At 37.3% G+C, this 19,546-nt stretch overlaps 1 protein-coding gene and 1 pseudogene across 1 annotated transcript in view; both read left to right on the plus strand.

Moving 5' to 3' along the window:
- Positions 1 to 19,546, plus strand: part of GPC6 (glypican 6) — a 1,343,320-nt gene that overhangs the window by 196,818 nt on the left and 1,126,956 nt on the right. The window lies entirely within an intron of this gene.
- On the plus strand, positions 18,320 to 19,193 carry LOC105812795 (annotated as a pseudogene).

Consider the following 19,546-nt stretch of genomic DNA (forward strand, 5'->3'; position numbering starts at 1 on the left):
TGTATTGATAATGTAACCGGAATGTAATAGGATGAGGGAATTCAAAGAGTTTAAAATGATTGCATTAAGTATTTGACATATTCAGTTTATCAATATGAAATTAACAATATTATACAATTTTTCTGACTTACAGAAAGGCAGCTGTATGTGGTTTAACCTAATAATTTAAGGTTTTGTAAAACTGTCAAACAATGCATACCTTGCCTCAGACTTAAACCTTAATTCTGTCATTGGCTTATGTAACTCCATTAGACTATTTTCAATCATACCATTTTTTGAAAAATTGGTGTTATTGAACATGGATGTACTTCTAAATGATTGAGTGTTGTTTCCCTCTATCTGTAGACAAAAGATTTTGGATACAGTAGTCAGAATATAATATATGACTAAATTTAATGTTCCAACAACTTGTGAATGCATGATCTTATTATTGCACTGTGGACTACACACATTTTAATCAACAGAGGTGACGGAGCTTTACTTTATAAAGCGCTTGTATTGCCTAGTGTTTTACAGTTTTGTGGGACTTTAATGCATCATCACATTTGGTTCTGACAAGAAGCTGGTGAGGGACACAGAGCAGCTCTCCTGTTATTACAGAGGAGAGTACTGAGGCTCTGAGAGGTTAAGTGACACCCAGAGGCCAGCAGCTAATATCCAGCAGAAACTGGCCTAGAACCCAGGTCTTCTGACTTCGAATCTAGTGCTTTTTTTCTCTATTCCTTGATCATTGAATCACTTGACCCGGAAATATGCGCCTTCACCTTTGTCAGAGAAATAGAGCCAGTGGGATTTGAATCCTGGGGAGAAGCAATACTGTGAAGCTCCCAAGTTCCATCGCTCTGTTTTTGTTGTGTCTGTCTTATTTTAGAAACATATGTTTTAGAATTTGCTGTGTAAATGCCAGTTTCAATTTTACAATAGAAAGTGAAAAACAATGACATGAGAAAATGTTTATTTAGTATGTATGGCTTTCACAAGGGCTTGTTTCACTTTCAATTGATTTCACAGTTTGTTTGTTATTTTATTTTATTTTATTATTTAGCTCCGTAGCCTTTGGGTGATGTCAAGTTACTCATAAAGAAGGGATTTTAATGAATACCCATGGAAGATACTCTCCTCCTTATTTATTTCTGGTGCCTTTCTTTCACTGACTACATTCTATAGCCCGTCTCTGGAGTGCAACATGATACTGAATCAGTTTTTCATCACTAGCTTCAGTTCTTTCTTGAGCTCTCATACCCAGAAACCATTATGCAGAGGATCAATGCCCTTGTGGTGGAATATATTTGTTCAGTGAGTTACTGTTCCAGTCTGGCTCCTCCTGTGCGGAATTGTTTCCTTCATGAAATAAATGAAATTTGGTGGGGGACAGGGTTGGGCAGAATCTCAGTATTTCTTGAAATTTTTCGAAGAATAATTGAAATCTTAAACAAAATCAAATAGAGAAAACATGGCCAAGCTGTGTGGGGGTTATTTTCAGTTTTCAAAACTGTTGTACATGGGCAATGTTGTTAAATATATAACCACTTAAGAAATAATACTTGCAAGAACAGATTGCAACTGAGATAGACTTAAGTGGAAAATCTATATATGTATATAAATCCTTTATACTACTATTATGTGCTTGTTTTTGGCAAAAAACAAAACAAAACAAAACTTTAGAAGTCTCTTGGAAGACAACAGTTTCTCTGGTGGCCTTTCATTTCCTTTTTTACTATTCACTGGTACTTGGTGAATTATAAAATCCTGATTAGCTGTTATACATTATAAGAAAAGATACTTTACTTACCAACCATGATTCAACATTCATCAGTTGTACTTGGAAAAAAAATGTACTCAAAATCTGTTTGATTATCAAAGGAATGTCCACCTTCCTTGGTACAGTAGAGCAAAAGTACTTAGAAATTAAAAGATGAAAACTGTACATATTTTGGTAAGTCTGATCATAAAATATCCATGTTAGAATGGTCTCTGGGGAAACATTTAACACTGATTCCTCATTAAGGCCAAAATCTAAATATAAATGAGATGTAAGAATATATACAAATAATGCTCTTTGTGTGATTAGTTGGGACCTAGATTACCAAAGGTAAAAGGATGGATTCAATTCTAATGACTTAGAGTATATGTCTTAGAGCTTTTTATGGCTCAGTTTCATTTATAAAGGTATTTGAAAAATAGTAGCATCTTTATATATCAGGAACATTGATAGCAGTTAAAACACTATGTTAATGCAGAATAACGTGGAACAGTTATGTGCATTTCAGCCTCTGTAGTTTGGAAACCATTTGGAAATCTATTTCCTCATCTACTTTGCTATTATGGAGCTGAGTGCTTAGAATATTTATTAAAGTGAAAATGTATATAAAAATTCAATGAAACATAAAGAAAATATGGCCTGGGTGTGGTGGCTCACACCTGTAATCCCAGCACTTTTGGGATGCCGAGACAGGACATTGCTTGAACCCAGGAGTTCAAGACTAGCTTCTGCAACACTGTGAGATCCCATCTCTAAAAAAATTAAAAATAATTTTAGCTGGATGTGTTGGCCAGTGCCTAGCTACTGGAGAGGTTGAGCCAGGAGGATCCATTGAGCCTGAAAGTGGAAGTTGCAGTGAGCTGTAATCATGCCATTGCACTCCAGCCTACTGGGCAACAGAGTGAGACCCCATCTCTAAAAAAAAAGGGAAAAAAAAAGGAAAAAAGCATGCATTTTTGTATTTGCTTTTCAACTGGAAGTATAACATCTCCATAAGGATTTTTTTTTAAGTTTATTTATTTATTTATTTATTTTATTTCAGCATATTATTGGGGTACAGATGTTTAGATTATATATTGCCTATGCCCCACCCGAGTCAGAGCTTCAAACGTGTCCATCCCCCAGACGGTGCGCACTGCACCCGTTAGGTGTGAATATACTCATCCCCTCCTCCCCGCTCCTACCTGCCTGACATCTTCATAAGGATTGAATCCAAGCCTTTAACACAGGGAAACTTTCTATTAGCAACAGTTCTGTGAGGCTCTTTTTTGAGAGTCTACCTGCCTTCTGGTAGGGAATTGTTCCTTCAAGACGTCTCATTCTTTGATGGTAGTGTTTCTTTTATTGTGTTTAGGTACCTTACTTGTTAAGAATACTAAGAGCTGTGTTTGCAGATGAAACTGAGTTTTATGTTAAACCTTTGAAATTAAAGTAAGTATAAATATAAACAGAACTAAAGCTATGAAGCTACTCTGCCCTTCTGTGTTTATTATGTTGGGAGGGAAGGAGAGAATTGTGGAAGAAGTTATAAGAAGAAAAGATTAATCGTTTAATTAAAACTGAATGGGAGAATAAAGGTAATGGTAACTGAGGCTCATTGAATAATGTCTAATAATAACCCCCCCCACACACACAGTGGAAGAATACTGTTTTTGCCCCAAATTACTATTGTAGTGAAAAAGTAACATTCTAAAAAGATTAATGTGCAGATAGCACCAACAATGTTGTCAAATTTAAGCTGAGTTTTCACCACTAGTAAATAAAAAGAAGCTATTCTTATCCATCCTAATCAGTTACTTTTTTTGCCCTTTTATAAATATAGGTATTCTAAGGAAAACCATAGTCCTAGTTGGCTATCTGATCGTGGTTTAGTTAAGGTGTTCAGGAAAGGCCTTTTGAAGAAGTGCTGTTTGAACTTGGTCCTATGGAAAGAAAGGTGGTGTCCATGCCAATGCTTGGAGAATGGCTTTCAAAGGAGAAGGAGTGGCAAATGCCAAAGCCCTCAGAGTGATTGAGCTCAGTATGGGGGAAAGCAAGGGAAGGGGAAGAAAGGCGGGAATAAGATGAGGTCGGAGAGGTATGCAGGAAGCAGATTTTGCTGGACCTTGAAGACCAGGGAAGAAGATTAGAATGTTAATTACAAGGGCAATCCATGGAATGTTTGAAGAAGCAAAGTGACATCTGATATTCATTTTAGAAAGATTATCCTTGTTTCTCTGTGAAGAAAAGAGAGGTCTTTGCAGTCATTTCAACAAAAGATGCTGGTTCAGTTATTTATTCATTTGTCCATTCAACAGAAATCCATTGTACTCCTATCACATGCCAGGGCACTACTGTAAGTCCTGGGGATACCATAGTTGTTATTACAAGAGGTAAAGATCTTACAGATCCAGAGAGCTTTGACTCTAGTAAGATAGTAAGTCCCTATGAAGACAATAAAACAAGGTAATGCAATGGTGTGGGAGTGTCTGCTCACATGGAGTGTCAGGGTCATGGTGGAGCCCAAATGACTAGAAGAAGCCAGGCATGAGAGAATGTCCAGAAAGAACTTCCAAACAAAGGGAAGAGCACGTGCAAGGGCCCTAAGGTGGGAGCAAGCTTGGCAAAAAAAGAGCATTTTGTCTGGAGGGACTGAGTGACAGGTAGGGTATCACGGTCTTGGAGGAAGTCAGCTGGGATCTCCTTATCTAGGAGAAGTCACTTCCTGTGAGATTTTTGAGCAAGCGGGCATGGAGATACAGAATGAGATAAAGACCGAAGGGAGTTTATGGTGCAGTGTTAACCATTCATGTTTCCTTGGGATCAGCACAGGATATATCCACCTTGTTGGGAGCCCTACACTCCTCTAATTGTACAAAGCAATTAATTCATGAACTTCATCGTTGTCACTTTTCTGTTAGTTTATTTACATGGTAGTACTGGCTATTAGCATCACTGTTATTTTGTTGTTTTAAAAAACTATTAGCTATGATAATTGTTAGAAATTGATTTTCTGCTCACCACTTTACTAAATTTACTGAAATAGCTTGCTTAGAAACCAACAGAAAATTCCTTATTCTTTAAGAACAAGAATGAGCCATATACATTGGGAATATTTCTCCCACTGTTTAAAACCGTATTGCTTTAAATGGTGTATAATGCAACGTTTATTGGACTATTCAAAAATCCCTAATGTGCAGATGCACTTGAAGTTACCCTTGTGTATAGTTTTCTCCAGTTAACATTTTCTTTAATGGTAGCAGGTGGAAAACTTGAAAAAAGAATGACTGAAATGGCTGTCTTGGCTATTGTTTGAGCACATAGTTGTTGTGACCAGAAAGTGGAAATTATTGGAAAGGAATGTTGTTTTTCATTAGCCTGAAGACCTGTTCCAGAACTGTTATTAAAGTGGATGTTAAGTGGGGTGTGTGCCATTTGCTTCATATGCACAGTGGATGATTGATTTCCTCAGCCTAACTAATAGAATATTTTTCTACCGACCTTGGTGCAATTATGTGATAGTTACAATTTTCAGCATCACATTATAGCAGAATTTTTGAGTCTCTTTTGTTATTAGTAAAGTTAGATATAATCAGAAAAGAAAATCTCCGCTGAAATATTGACCTTATTCTTCAACTTTTGGCTGTCCCTAGTTCCCCTTGCTGCTTTGCCTAGAGTAAGCAATAAATGCACATTTGTTGGATTGAATTGATGCTCCTTCCCCAGAGTTGTTCTGCCTCAAAAAGACCAAGATTTTTTCTTCAAATGGAAAAGAATTGTAAGCAACACCTTTGGAATATGAAATTAGCCACAAAATTCATTACTTGAGATTTTTCATTTAGAGAGATGATCATAATGACAGGTTGTGTTCACATATGAAATTTTTCTGTCTTTAAGCTCTTAATGTATAGTTTGCTTTTAAAGTTAAATTGTCTCCTTTTCTAAATCAAACACAGATTAAACACCCACATAATTACTTTCCGGATAGTTTCTTTGCCACTGCATGGATATGGAATATGATTAAAATTTGTGGTTATTATTGTTTTAATTTTACGAGCTAAAATAAGAAAATAGTTATTGAGATAAAAATCACCTGCAGTCTATTTAGGTAAGATATGTTGTGTTTCCTTTCAGTCTTTTTTCTGCACATATACCATTCGAACTTAATTTTAAGATGAGAAGTTTTGAAGATGAGTGGATGCATACGAACACTTGCTTAGAACAAAACAGGCAGATTTAGTTGGCAAATTATTCATATTTAAGATGATATTTAATTGGTATTTAAAACATTTTTTAACAGCAGAATAATGTCCCTGCATTGAACTGACTGTCCACAATATAGCTGAATTTTTAAAAAGCACCCTCAAAGGCATATCTCTGTGAAAACCTGCCTGCCCTTACTGTGAAGGTTCTAGTTAGCAACATGAAAGAGAGAATATGCTCAGACAAATGAAACGAAGGCCTTAAAAAGCACGGAATAGAGATTTAATTAAAGACTGTTTTTCATATAAATTTGTGCTAAAAAGGCAATGTTGGTTGCTTAGGATGTGTTTTATCTTAATGTCCGGAGTCAGCACTGGTTAATGGTTAGAAACAGAGACACGGTGCTCACATCCACCCAGCTCCCATTCAGTAGCTGGTTGTTGTGGGGCAAATTACTTAACCTTTTTAGGAGTCCTGTGTTTTTCATCTGTAAAACAACCCATAGTAATATCTGCCTCATATGGTTCCGATAGGGAATAAATGAGATAATGCATGCTTTGTTTTCTAGGATGTGGAAAGATTAATAATATAATAATAACCATGAAACAGAACCGAATGCTTTCCTATGAGGCCAGGTGTATCTAACCACCTCATTATGAATAAATTGGAGAACATGTTCTCTAAGCAGGACAGAAAGTGGGGAAAGAGTTAAAAATATCTTAGGATTCCATGCTTATAAAGGAAAAAAAATGAAATGTCCCCGAATATTGAGTGATACATTTCACATTGCTTAATATTGGATAGATGACTCCAAAATACTAAATTTCAGAATTTGTTTTTTCTTCTACTTACATCCAGACATTGCATAAGGTAAAAACGTTTTGGTTATTCCATGAAGGATAACCTGAATTTCAAGCAGTTTAGTGCTTTCAGTTATTTTCAAATTTATTTAAATGTGCTTAATTTTTCATTGGTTGCTAAGTCTTTGTACTTAGAATGGATTGCGTCTCTGGGAACGATTTCTTCTTGAGCATTATTTTCTCTGCCGAGGGGAGTGCGCCCCCTCTACCACTCTGCCACCAACAGACTTCTGATATTTCCTTGACTGATGGAGGTGTGATCATTTTCTCTTCTGCCCTTATATAATAATGAGAGCCGCTGGAGTGCCCTTTTAGTTAAATCAATAGAAAGTGCTTCAGTGTATAATATCTCATTAATAGAGATGGTCAATGGCAAACGTGGGACAGTTTATGTAGCTGACAAGCCGAGGACCTGCCCATATTAAGGGGATGGATGCCCCATGACCACAGTGACACTTGAGACAAGGTACAACTTCACCAACTGGCAGAAATCCATCCCTGTTTCACCAGATGGGATACTGGGTGTGTCTTTTCTTTGACTCACAGCTATGACTCGTCTTTTTTTCCAGATACAGTTTAAGGATTTCAGTGTGTCAAATACTGGGTTCCCTGGGAGAAACACTCTGAGATGGATATTTGTGTGCAGGAAGTTTATCTGGAGGGAACACAGGAAGCAGGATTGGGCAGAGGGAAAAGGAAAAAGTTGAACTTTGCTACAGTTGCCGTCGTGGGGGTCTCACCTGGTATCACCTCTGAGGCCATCTGCAGCCGAGATGACTTTCAGAGCTGCTCCAAATTGATGCAAGGAGGCCATTGACCAGTTATTGGAGGCAGGCTGCTCTAAGGTTAGAGCATAACCTTAGGCAAAACCGCTTCCTTCAGCTAAGGTCAGACCCTGGAGTCGGGCTTGGCTGTGAATTGTTGGCAGCTGGCACTGCTGGACGCTGGGGAAACCCACTCCCATCCGTTCTTCCATCCTGAAGGGGGGACCTGCCACACAGTGCAGCCTGAATGAGTTAGCCTTAGAGTCCCACCTAACTCTAAAAAATCCTGTAAAACCCTGATGTTAGTAGCAAAAATAGTAGACACATTATCATCATCATTATTATTAAGTTTAAAAATACACATTAACTGAGGTTGTATTTGTTCTTTTATCTACAGATAAAATAAAAATGTCTTGGAAAGAAGTTTTTGGTCTTATGTGTCAAGTGGTTTTCATTGAATTCTTTTATTCCAGTTTAGCTTTGCTGTTGGAACTTAAAATTAAAAGGTCTTGATTTCTATATCATATGTTTCAAGGAAGATGATATGAAAACAGGACCACATGGGGCAGAACTATGAAATTATTGGAAATGTTAGGCTCTTTTCTGGGGAAACACTCTCTTTTCTCCATGGATGTTTGGTCATGAAGCATAGTGGTTTTTAGATGTTGTGCACCTACCTCCCGACACATAGCCCATCTGATCCCAGTGGTGAGTGCTTGAGATAAAAATGCTACTTTCAGGGGTGGGAGGAGGGTAGGACAAGTGAGGCACTCACTTTGTGTGAAAAATTTAAGGAGAAATCCAAAGAAATTTTTAAAAATTAATATATTTTAATGCAATATTGTTTGAAATTAAAATTAATACAAAAAAATCCATGATTGATAGATTATAACAATTTCAAGTAGAGATAAGATCAGTATTTCTTAGTTTCTCTTTGCTTCAGCTTTTACTGTGACTTGGCTGGGTACCGGCCACTTTAGCAACATAGAAATAATCTGATAAACCTATTCCCACTTCAATGGACCTGGTTGAATGAACAGTTCCAGAAGTGCCTCAAATGAAATGTATGTAAATGTTTTTTGTCAATTCTAAAAACATAAGAAAAGGAATGTATTAAAGATACTAGTTCAGTGTACACCTGTCACAGCCTGATGCAGACCTCTGGGAGCTAGGAGAGGCATCAGGGCTGGAGAAGATGGAAATAAGAAGAAGATCAGAAGATTAAATGGGTTTCACTAAACAATCAATTGAGGGACACAGCCAGTGGTCAAATCCCAGAGCCACTGAGTTTAAAAACTGAGAGTCAGTTCTGGGGTCGAAGCCAGATAGAAATAGTGTAAGGATCACCATGCTCCAGTAATCTCAGAAGAGAAATTGTTGTGAAACCAGTGTTGCTTGGCCTCCTTTCTAGTAACTGTTCTTTTCAATTCTTAAATTAAAAGCTGCAAACCTCTCTCCATTCCCCAGGAATACATTCCAAACTTCTCAGCATGGATCCAAGGCCCTTCACACGATATGGCTTTGGTGTGTCTCATCTCTCCTCGAACCCCACCTTTACAAAACACTACCAAAAACCACAAATTTAATAAACAGCTTTGGCTGCAGCCACAATACCCTCCCCACCCCTACCTTAGGGGCATATGCCCTGCAACCCCTTGGTTTCTTTTATGTCCTTTTCTGATTTCTCCTCCTGGAGAATGACTACTACTGAGCCAAGAAATTGGAAAAAAAAAAAAAAAAAGACCTAATTGATTATCACTTCCTGTTTGAGGCCTTTACCACCCCTTCCAGGTGGGGCTAAAAGGAGAAGCTTCTTCTCCATTTTGAGCCCAGGATATCGACGTATAATTTTATGTTTACATGTATGTCTCCTAATAGACTTTCATTTGTTATATTTGTTATTTAGTAACATTGTTAATACTGGTGAAAATTATTATTATAACAGAAACTGTTTATATAGTATTTCCTATAGCCTCTGTAGCCCAGGAAATGTGAAAAGTGCTTCTAAGATGTGATGTTTTATTTGACGTCAATAAATTTCCTGTGATCACACTATGATTTCATGCTATGATATTTTATATCATTTCCATTGTATCTATGATTGTACAAAAGCTTGGGAAGCCTTCAACTTTGCATGAAGCTATGTTCATCTTTGTACCACCAACCCCATAGTACAGTGATAGCTTTGTAGGGATGCTCAGCAGTTCATGGAGTGAAAAATGGGTGCAAAGACGGATGGTTGTGATCAGCCAGAACAAGCAGAAATACAGACCATTTTTGTTTTCTACATATACATACAGAGATACATACATATGCACACTTGTGGTCTTATTTTACTTTTAAAAAAGTTCTATGCAATACTCGATATTCCTTGAGAGTAAAGCTTTTAGACAGATGAAATGAATTTTCTTTTGCAAAATAATTATTCACACCTGTGATAACTTTAGCAGTATTCTAGCGGAATTTGATGAATTCAAATGTAGTAAACCAAAGTAGCGATACTCTAGGTCTAAATTTCATACCATCCCAGTTTTTGGAAATTCTGCCAACTTTATTAAATCGAAGCCCCAATATATTTTTCAAGGTGATATTTTATTTCCATTATTCTGATCAGGAAAAATAATGTATTCAGCAATGAAATAGAGTGCATTCCTGCTGAGGATTTTATGTGTAGTATAATAAGGTATTTCACCCATTTAGTGAGACTTTACAAACTAGTGTACGGTAATATTATTGGAAAACATGGGCTTGCTTATTTCTTAGAAAGCAGGAACCAAAGTGTGGACATACTAAAGAGAGAATGTTGCCTTCCTGGGAGCATCAGACAAACAGCAATCCACCTCCTGCTGTTACAGTTTATTCAAAGAGCTCAGACATCAGCTTTTCTTTCCATTTCTCAGGGATGAAAATCTATATTTCCTCCATTATAATGTCATCTGTTGAAAATTTTCATTGTCTGAAGATTAAAATCTTCTCTACTCTGGAGGTAGATTTTTTATTTCCTGGCCTTGGAGACAAATAGAGGAAAACTATCAATGTGTAATGATTGTTACCCAGAGTGCTTTACCTACTACTTATATTCTTAAATATGTTGTGCATTAGTACCTTTGAGAGTCATAGGGATATTAGATCATCATTAGATTATCTTTTCCCAGTTTTATTCTCTACTGTTCTTCTGAGATGCCCAAGGCATCTTGTGCGGAGGAGACTGTCATCAGGGGTTTCTCTAGCATGAACCCGCTCGATGCAGTTTTAAACTATAAGCTTCTGGGTAATATTGGTTTGAACAAATAATTTAAATGCTAAAGAGGAAAAACAATTCACCCATTTTCAATATCACAGATCTAACCCCAACTCATTTACAGATAAGAAAATTGAGGCTCAAGAAGTCACACTATTGGTTGCTGGTGGCACTAAAACTAGTCATTGTTTCGCAGGATGCTTGATCCTGGAGTTCGTGTCTTCTACCTGGAGTTCATGTCTTCTCCCTGCAGTGCAGAATTTTCACTAAGCCTAACCACCTTCTGTACAGTGGTTATACTCTTAATTAAATGCTGAATGGATTGGAATCTCAGCCATTGACATTACACAGATAGAAGAGAGGAACGATGATTTTGCTAAAATGACGTGAAATTTTTTATTATTCTGCTATTGAACAAGCTGAACACTTCTCCTAAAGCTAATTGTAATTTTTTTGATAGGCTGTAGTACTCCCGCATATTTCTCTAAACTTTCTATTTCTTAGAGCCTCCTCAAAAGAAAAAAAAATCCCTCCTTAATGAGATTTGTGTTTATTTATCTACTCCATCAACTTCATCACCACTCCAGGCTATGAAAAGTATTTCTACTCAGAATAAAATGAAAGCTTGATATTAGTACTTGTATTAGTACTGGGGACCACAGGTGAGGGATAAAGGTGCTCTCTGGGAGGCCTGTTAACTTAGGCTGGTGACTGAGGCAGACGTTTCAGCTTTTGATGATTTTTCTTAACTCTTGATAATTGCTTCCATCTCTCCATTTGCCTCCCATCACTAGACACACTGTTAGTCCAGGTAGCTGTGGGTTAACTAGGCAGCTGATTAAAACAGTTGTTATTCAGGAGAATGTCAGGATAGCAGCCTCTAGGCTTTCTGAAATGAGGGTCTCCATCTCTGCATTGGTAACTGTTTTAAGAAAAGGGGCAACCGATGACCTTGTAGTTGAATTCTCAATGTTTTTTTTCTTCCCGTCACCATTATACTATAAGTTCACGGTGTGCAAGGTGGTGCGTATCTCGTGGACTGAGGGACAGTCTGTCCATTGTGCACAGGTGCCCTGACCCACGTGAAAGAAATGGCAGAATAGGGGCATCTGTGAGCCAGGATTTTATGTCCTTGGGAATTCCAGGTTACCTGTGGAAACAATCGCCGGTACACATTATCCTCAGGCTTAGGATTTGATCAATATGTGAAAACTCTAGGGTTGCCTTTTCTTCCTAACAATACTGGATTGCTAGCTTACTAATAAATATTCCCTACTCTAGTATGCCTTGGGCAAAGGCTGCATTCAGAAGTGCTGTGACCATTTTACTGTAGTACTTAGTTGTAGGGTAAAGAATTCTTTTTGGGAAGGAGAGCATTTGTGGAAGCAAAATAAAAGCAAAAAAAATAAATTAAGGGAGAATCAGGTGATTGATAAAATAGTGATGAATAATTTTTAGTAACATATGTAAATGAAATGAGATTTTTTTAAAAGTCTTCTTTGAGAATGCTTTTTCCTAATGCAAAGCAAGAGGCAGAATGTGAAATGTATAATTAGGAATAGAGAGTTCATTTTTACCTATAATATGATTATACTTTGCAGCAGTAGCATATATTAGTTTTGTAAGTGAAAAATTGAAAGAAAAGAATTTAGGAAATTACTTAAGTGGATAGAAGGTACCATTCTGATTTGTAGAATTAGCTATGTGAGCTATGCTGGAAGAAAGGGAAGAGGAAGTGACTGGGGAAACTCCATTAGTGGAAGGCAGTGGGTGGGAAGAGATGGCAAGATGAATGGAATATAAGGCGGATTGAACAACTTGCAGAACAGACCAACCAGATCTGAGTCTGAGGATCCGGTGTAAATAGGAACAAGCTCTAGCAGCCAAACTGAGCACAGAATTTACTTGGCAAAGTGTACTGATAACCAAACATTACTTCAGCGCCTTCAAATGCCTACTCATTTGCTCTTTACATCTTGAGAAAATCCTGTAAAGTGCTCCTTTGAAAGAGTTTAGATACTTAGACAATTTTGTGTTTATATGAAAGAGCTATATAATCACCAAGCTATTCTGCATTTGGAACTAAGGAGGAAACAATTTATCCCTTTATAAAACGGTATTGACAGGAAGCAATTTCAAACAGTTCAACACATTTTGAAAATTCAGCTAATAACACTCAGACTGGTTATAATGGATGCAGATACTAGAAAGCTAGTAGTGAGAAAATTAGGCCTAGATGTACCACTAGACCTGTGTTCAAAAATTCTACCATTAAGTGTTTTGGGAACAATATGATTTCTTTATTTTTCTTTTAAATAAGAAAGAATGATCTTTACCTCTGCAATATAATGAATCCATGAAACTCTGTCGATACTTTTCCAAGCAAGCAATATTTTGATTATCATGATCTCTGGGAATTAGTATTTTTTAATGCTAAATACTTCTGTAATTATTACACTAACCTAACATTTCTCATGAAGCATTTCTCTTGATAATGGGATCAAGTTCTGTGCAATTCATGGTTTATACACTTAAGGAATTAATGTTTATTTTAAGCTGGGTCGGGAGGAGACATTTATATGAAAAAATACATATTTACCTATAAAGTGTGGGGAAAATATGACTTTTGGCCATATAAAGTCCACATACAGCACTTTAAAACTTAAATTACACTAACCTAACATTTCTCATGAAGCATTTCTCTTGATAATGGGATCAAGTTCTGTGCAATTCATGGTTTATACACTTAAGGAATTAATGTTTATTTTAAGCTGGGTTGGGAGGAGACATTTATATGAAAAAGTACATATTTACCTATAAAGTGTGGGGAAAATATGACTTTTGGCCATATAAAGTCCACATACAGCACTTTAAAACTTAAATAATTAGGGTGGTAAATATCGAAAATTTTTATGTACACATAACACGTAATTCTTCAATATTGAAGAATTACACACAACTTTATGCAATATTTCAGACAGTGATAAGTGAAAGATAAATGAAAATTAACTAAAGTCCTCTATCAGCCAGAAGAAAATCCAACTTAATTCAGAAGCCACCTGTAATTTGTTTTTGCTACACACAAAACACACATTCTTAAAGTCTTAAAATCTTACATGTGTTTTATGAAAGCATTCTCTGTGAAATTATCTGAGAAAAATATGTATATGCTATGAATCTGGATATTAAGGATTTTGAATGAAGGATGAGACAAGTTTGACATGAGAAAAAAGATGGACAACGTTGGCTTTGGGGGAATAATTCTGATCAAGTTTATTAAACTATTTATCCAAGTGCCTAGCAAATTATAGGTGATCAAAATATTTTGGGTTGCTTTTCTTCCTGTAAACAAGACATATTAAACTTGTTGTTTCTTAAATGAATGATGCTAGTGGTATTGCAATGATAAAAATGTCTGGAGAAGTCTGATTTTGTTCTAAAGTCTGTTTAATGGACCATGGGAGTCCAGTGAAATTCAGAGTTCTTTCAGCTGAAATGTGTCCTTAGAAGTTTACTAAAAAGCCTTAATCTTATATATATCACCTGATACCATTATTAACTACAGAATCGTTGGGTGGGCTACAAAATCTGACTGACTCAGAATGGGACACAAGATGTTTTTCAAATTTAATGCAACTAATAACTATTGCGCACACCCTGCTGAGCTTTGATAAAGAGAAATTGCATGCAGTGAGTTAGAATAAGCACCGCCTTTACAAAGTTCAGATTTTACCCTGTGAACCTGAGGGGAAGGTGGTGGGTGAGAATGATTGACAGATCCATGCATGACCGTGTCTTTAGCCAAGTCTTTGGTGAGAGCCATAATAAAGGTGTAAGTGGAATGTATTGGCAACATAGCAAATAGAGCATCAGCATCTTCGTCAGCTGTTAAGGGGAGGCGATAGCTGTCCGTTGAAGGAGTACAGACAGTGTACTGAGCAAGAACCACAGTGACACAAAGAAATGAAGTGGAGTTTGGTGGTTTTGTGTAATGTCGTATAAAAACAAAATATTTTCAAAGTTGCTGTCTTTCTGAAGCATTTGAATATGTGCTTCTGGGGAATGAGGCTCTAAGAACGTGTAGTTTGAAGTGTGATGCCAGTACTGATACCCCACCTAGCTCCCTTGCTAAAAGATGTATTAATTTACTACCTAGCAGAAACAAACAGTAAATAAAAGGAAGCACAGCTGTCCTATATTTTCTGAAGACAAAATGTGGTAGAAAATTAAAGATATTTCTCTCCATTATTCTCCTTGTAAATTTCTTCTTAAGTAATCTGCAGCCTAAAGAGAGTGAAAGTATTGCCAAAATTCTGAACATAAGGACAGCAAAGATAGAGAGGTTTGGTAGAGATTTGGGTATGAAAAAGAAAAACACCACAGAGTTTATATTTGGAAATTGTTCTTTTTTTCAGTTAAAATATAACTATGTTTGTTTGCTCTTATAAAAAACCACTATACCCAGAGCCATAGGAAACATTTCTGTATTTATTTATTTATTTAATATGGGAGTACAGATATCTCTTTGACATACTGATTTTATTGCCTTTGGACATATACCCAGTAGTGGGATTGCTGGATCATATGGTAGTGCTGTTTTTTAAAAATTTTGCTTCATATGTGACTTCGATAATTTTCAGCGAAGTTTTGTTAGTTTGTTTGCTTTTAGTTTGGTTTTTTTTTTGCTTTGTTTTACACTTCTAACAGCCTTAGTTAAATCAGACACGAGAAGGGTAATTCTTACTGTTGTGCCTAATAGTGGAGAAATTTCATATTAGTATACCAGAAACCCATCAATAAAAGAAAAGAAACTTCTCCCTTGAGGCATTTGAAGCAAAGCTTTAAGAGACCGTTGATGACACAAAGTCACCAATAAAACCAGAATGCCTCTCAGTCCATGGTATTCTCAATTTCTTAAACTTGCAATCCCAGTTGTGAGTAGAGATAGGATTTGGACGATTATAAAGAAGTAAGACTTGTAGAGGCAAGGACCAAATGGGGCAGTTTTCAGCTAACATGTTCTTGGATGAACAGACTTCCTTTTTGGGTTACAGACACCAATGGACTTTGTATGTAGAAAGATAGACACAGAATGAGATATATGATGTCTCCAGGATCTAAATTTGCTGGCTCACTAATAACACCTGCTCTTAGTGTTCCCAAGGTGTTAGCAGCTGCCCCACAGAAAGAAATTCACCTCCTAGGTTGATCACACTCCCAGCAGATCCTACACCATACAATCTGCCAAGATGTACGTTGTGTTGCTTGAGTAAATCCCCATAATCAAGACCAGTTGAAGATATTTGCATGACTATTGCAATTCCATATCAAAAATAGAATGGAGGCCCTAACCCCCAACAATCATGGAAAGTAACTTGAAAGACAGAACCCTCTGGATTACATATGGTGGAAAAAATGTCATTGTAAATAAGATATTGAAATCATCTGCACATCAATTGTCAGTGATAAAAAGTTAAAAACAAGATTTGGGAATGTATTTATAGCTGGACAATAAATCAGACATTTTCTTGTGCTATGTAATGTTCTTCCCAGACCACATTAAATAGATTATGTACCATCCCAGTACCAGATGATAGCGTGATTGAAACCCAAACTGGTATGTATTTAACTGTTTCTAAGGGTGTTTAAATTTTCTATCTGAAAGCAATAGCTGGTCTTAGAATGCTAGTGACAATGGGAGAGGAACTTTAATGCTAAGTATAGTTTCTGAAGCTCCAAGTTATAAACAGAGGTTGAAAAATCAGGATCATACTTCTGCATGCTTCTTTAAACACAAAAACGCAGTTTTTCATTCCATATATACTTAGGGAGTCCTGTATTTGAGATTTGTGTCCTGGGCAGTTTATGCCTGTGAAAAGGTCCTCTGTCCTCTAAAAGCTTGCTGCCTAACTTTTAGGGGTGATGAACATATTTATAGATGAGTATAACACTTACTGCAAAGGGTTACGTTCCAGAATAGAACTACATAGAATATGTTAAAGAAATTCAGAGTAGGGAGACTTACAGTTTAGAATTCACATTAAAAATATATTTAAGTACAAGCGTATCTTATTTGATTGCACTTCTATTTATTGTGCTTCACAGATACAGGGTTCTTTACAAACCGAAGGTTTGTTACCACCCTGTGTGGAGCAAGTCTGTTGGCGCCATTTTTCCAATAGCATGGGCTCACTTTGTGTCTCTGTGTCACATTTTGTTAATTCTCATAATATTTTAAACTTTTTCATTATTATTATATCTGTTATGGTGATCTGTAATTAGTGATCTTTGATATTAGTGCTGTAATTGTTCTGGGGCTCCATGAAACATGTCCATCTAAGACAATGAACTTAATCAATAAATGTGTCTGTGTTCTGACTGCTTCAGCAACTGGCTGTTCCTCTCTCTCCCTCTCCTTGGGCCTCCCTGTTCCTTGAGACACAACAGTATTAAAATTAGGCCAATTAATAACCCGACAATGGCCTCTAAGTCTTCAAGTAAAAGAAAGAGTCACACATCTCTCACTTTAAGTCAAAAGCTGGAAATGATTAAGCTTAGTGAGGAAGGCATGCCAAAAGCTAAGACAGGCTAAAAGGTTCTTGCACCAGTTAGCCAAACTGTGAATGCAAAGGAAAAGTTCTCGAAGGAAATTAAAAGTGCTACTCTAGTGAATACACGAATGATAAGAAAGTGAAACAGACTTACTGCTGATATGGGGAAAGTTTGAGTGATCTGGATAGATCTAACCAGCCACAACATTCCCTTAAACCAAAGCCTAATCCAGAGCAAGGCCCTAACTCTCTTCAATTCTATGAAGGCTCAGAGAGGTGAGGAAGCTGCAGAAGAAAAGTTTAAAGGTAGCAGAGGTTGGTTCACAAGGTTGAAGGAAAGAAGCCATTTCCATAACATAAAAGTGCAAAGTAAAGCAGCAAGTGCTAACTTACCCGGAAGAGCTAGCTAAGAAAATTGATGAAGGGGGCTACATTAAGTAATAGATTTTCAATGTAGATGAAACAGCCTTCTATCGGAAGAACATGCCCTCTAGGACTTTCATAGCTAGAGAGAAGTTATTGCCTGACTTCAAAGCTTCAAAATACCGGCTGACTCTCTTGTTAGAGGCTAATGCAGCTGGTGACTTGAAGTTGAAGTCAATGCTCATTGACGATTCCAAACATCCTTGGGCCCCTAAGAATTATACTAAATCTACTCTGCTGTGCTCTATAAAAGTAACAAGAAAACCTGGATGACAGCACATTTGTTTACAGCATGGCTTACTGAATATTTTAAGCCTGCTATTGAGACCTGCTGTTCAGAATAAAAGACTTCTTTCAAAATATTACTATCTGCTGGATTGAGCTGGTTGCCTCCTGCTGTTATGGAGAGGACCCTGTTCATCCCAGCTTTTAGATCTTTTTACATCTGGAGATTGTATTTAGATACTTAAATCTTAGCCTTTTTTTTTTTTTTTACAGTCCACTTCTTCAATTTTTCCTCCCTTTTTCTCAGTAACATGAGTGTGGATCCAGCTTGTCCCCAAAGCCTGCCTCTGAAGCATCTGATTCTAGGGACTCTTCACCAATGCCTATGATTTATGGGCCTGAAGAAAATTATCCATCCTTGCAAATGTCTTCTTCTGAGATGCCCGACACAGAGACTGCCTCTCCTCTTCCTTCCTCCATGATCTGCTGATTCAGGACAGCCCCGATTCTTCCACCACTTCTAAAGTAAAACTGCCCACTTCTGTAGAGAAGAGTGCACTGAAAAAGGAAGATGAGGTCCAGGTCAAGAAACAGAAGACCAGAACCGTGTTGTCTACAGCCCAGCTATGTATACTCAACGATAGATTCCAGAGACAGAAACACCTCAGTATCCAGCAGATGCAAGAACTTTCCAACATCCTGAACTTCAGCTACAGACAGGTTAAGACCTGGTTCCAGAACCAGAGAATGAAACCTAAGAGGTGGTAGAAAAACAACTGGTCAAAGAATAGCAACAGTATGACTCGGGTTCAGGCCTCAGCATCTACAGAATACCCAGGCCTCTACTCTTCCTGTCACCAGGTGTGCTGGATGAACACATCTGGAAACCTTCCAGTGTAGGGCAACCAGACCTGGAGCAACCCGACCTGAAAGAACCGAACCTGGAACAGTCAGACCTGGTGCACCCAAGCCTGGAACAACCCCTTCCATAATTGCGGGGAGGAACCTCTATTATCCTGCCTGCAGGTCCAGCAAAATTTTCTTGCCAGTGATTTGGAAGTTACTTTGGAAACTGCTGGAGAAAGCCATAATGTAATACAACAAACCACTAACTATTTTAGTTCCCCACAAACCATGGATTCATTCCTAAATTACTCAATGAGCATGCAGCCTGAAGATGTGTGAAGCTGGGTATATTACTCAATTTCAGTCTGGGCAGTGGCTGGATCCTTTCCTCCCTTATAGGATTTTTCTTGTTTTAGAGCTAAGACTTCTGCCTCTATGTTCTGGTTCTCAGTGTGCATATTGCATTGAATTGGGGGACCGTGGGGTATGATTAGAGTCTAATCAAAAATGTTCCAATAACCTTGGCTGCTAAGGACAGCATGATAGAAGATGTCTCTGGCTATAGATGAGTGGATATAACACGAGTTTGAATAGCTTTAGGATTTAGAATCTAACCACAAGAATAGAAAGTAAAAAGTACAAAGATGTGTGAAGGATTATTCCCACTTTCTTGGGCTGGGAGCCTTTACTTA

Source organism: Propithecus coquereli, unplaced genomic scaffold (assembly GCF_000956105.1).
Source record: "Propithecus coquereli isolate 6110/MARCELLA unplaced genomic scaffold, Pcoq_1.0 Scaffold262, whole genome shotgun sequence".
Classification (NCBI taxonomy): Eukaryota; Metazoa; Chordata; class Mammalia; order Primates; family Indriidae; genus Propithecus; species Propithecus coquereli.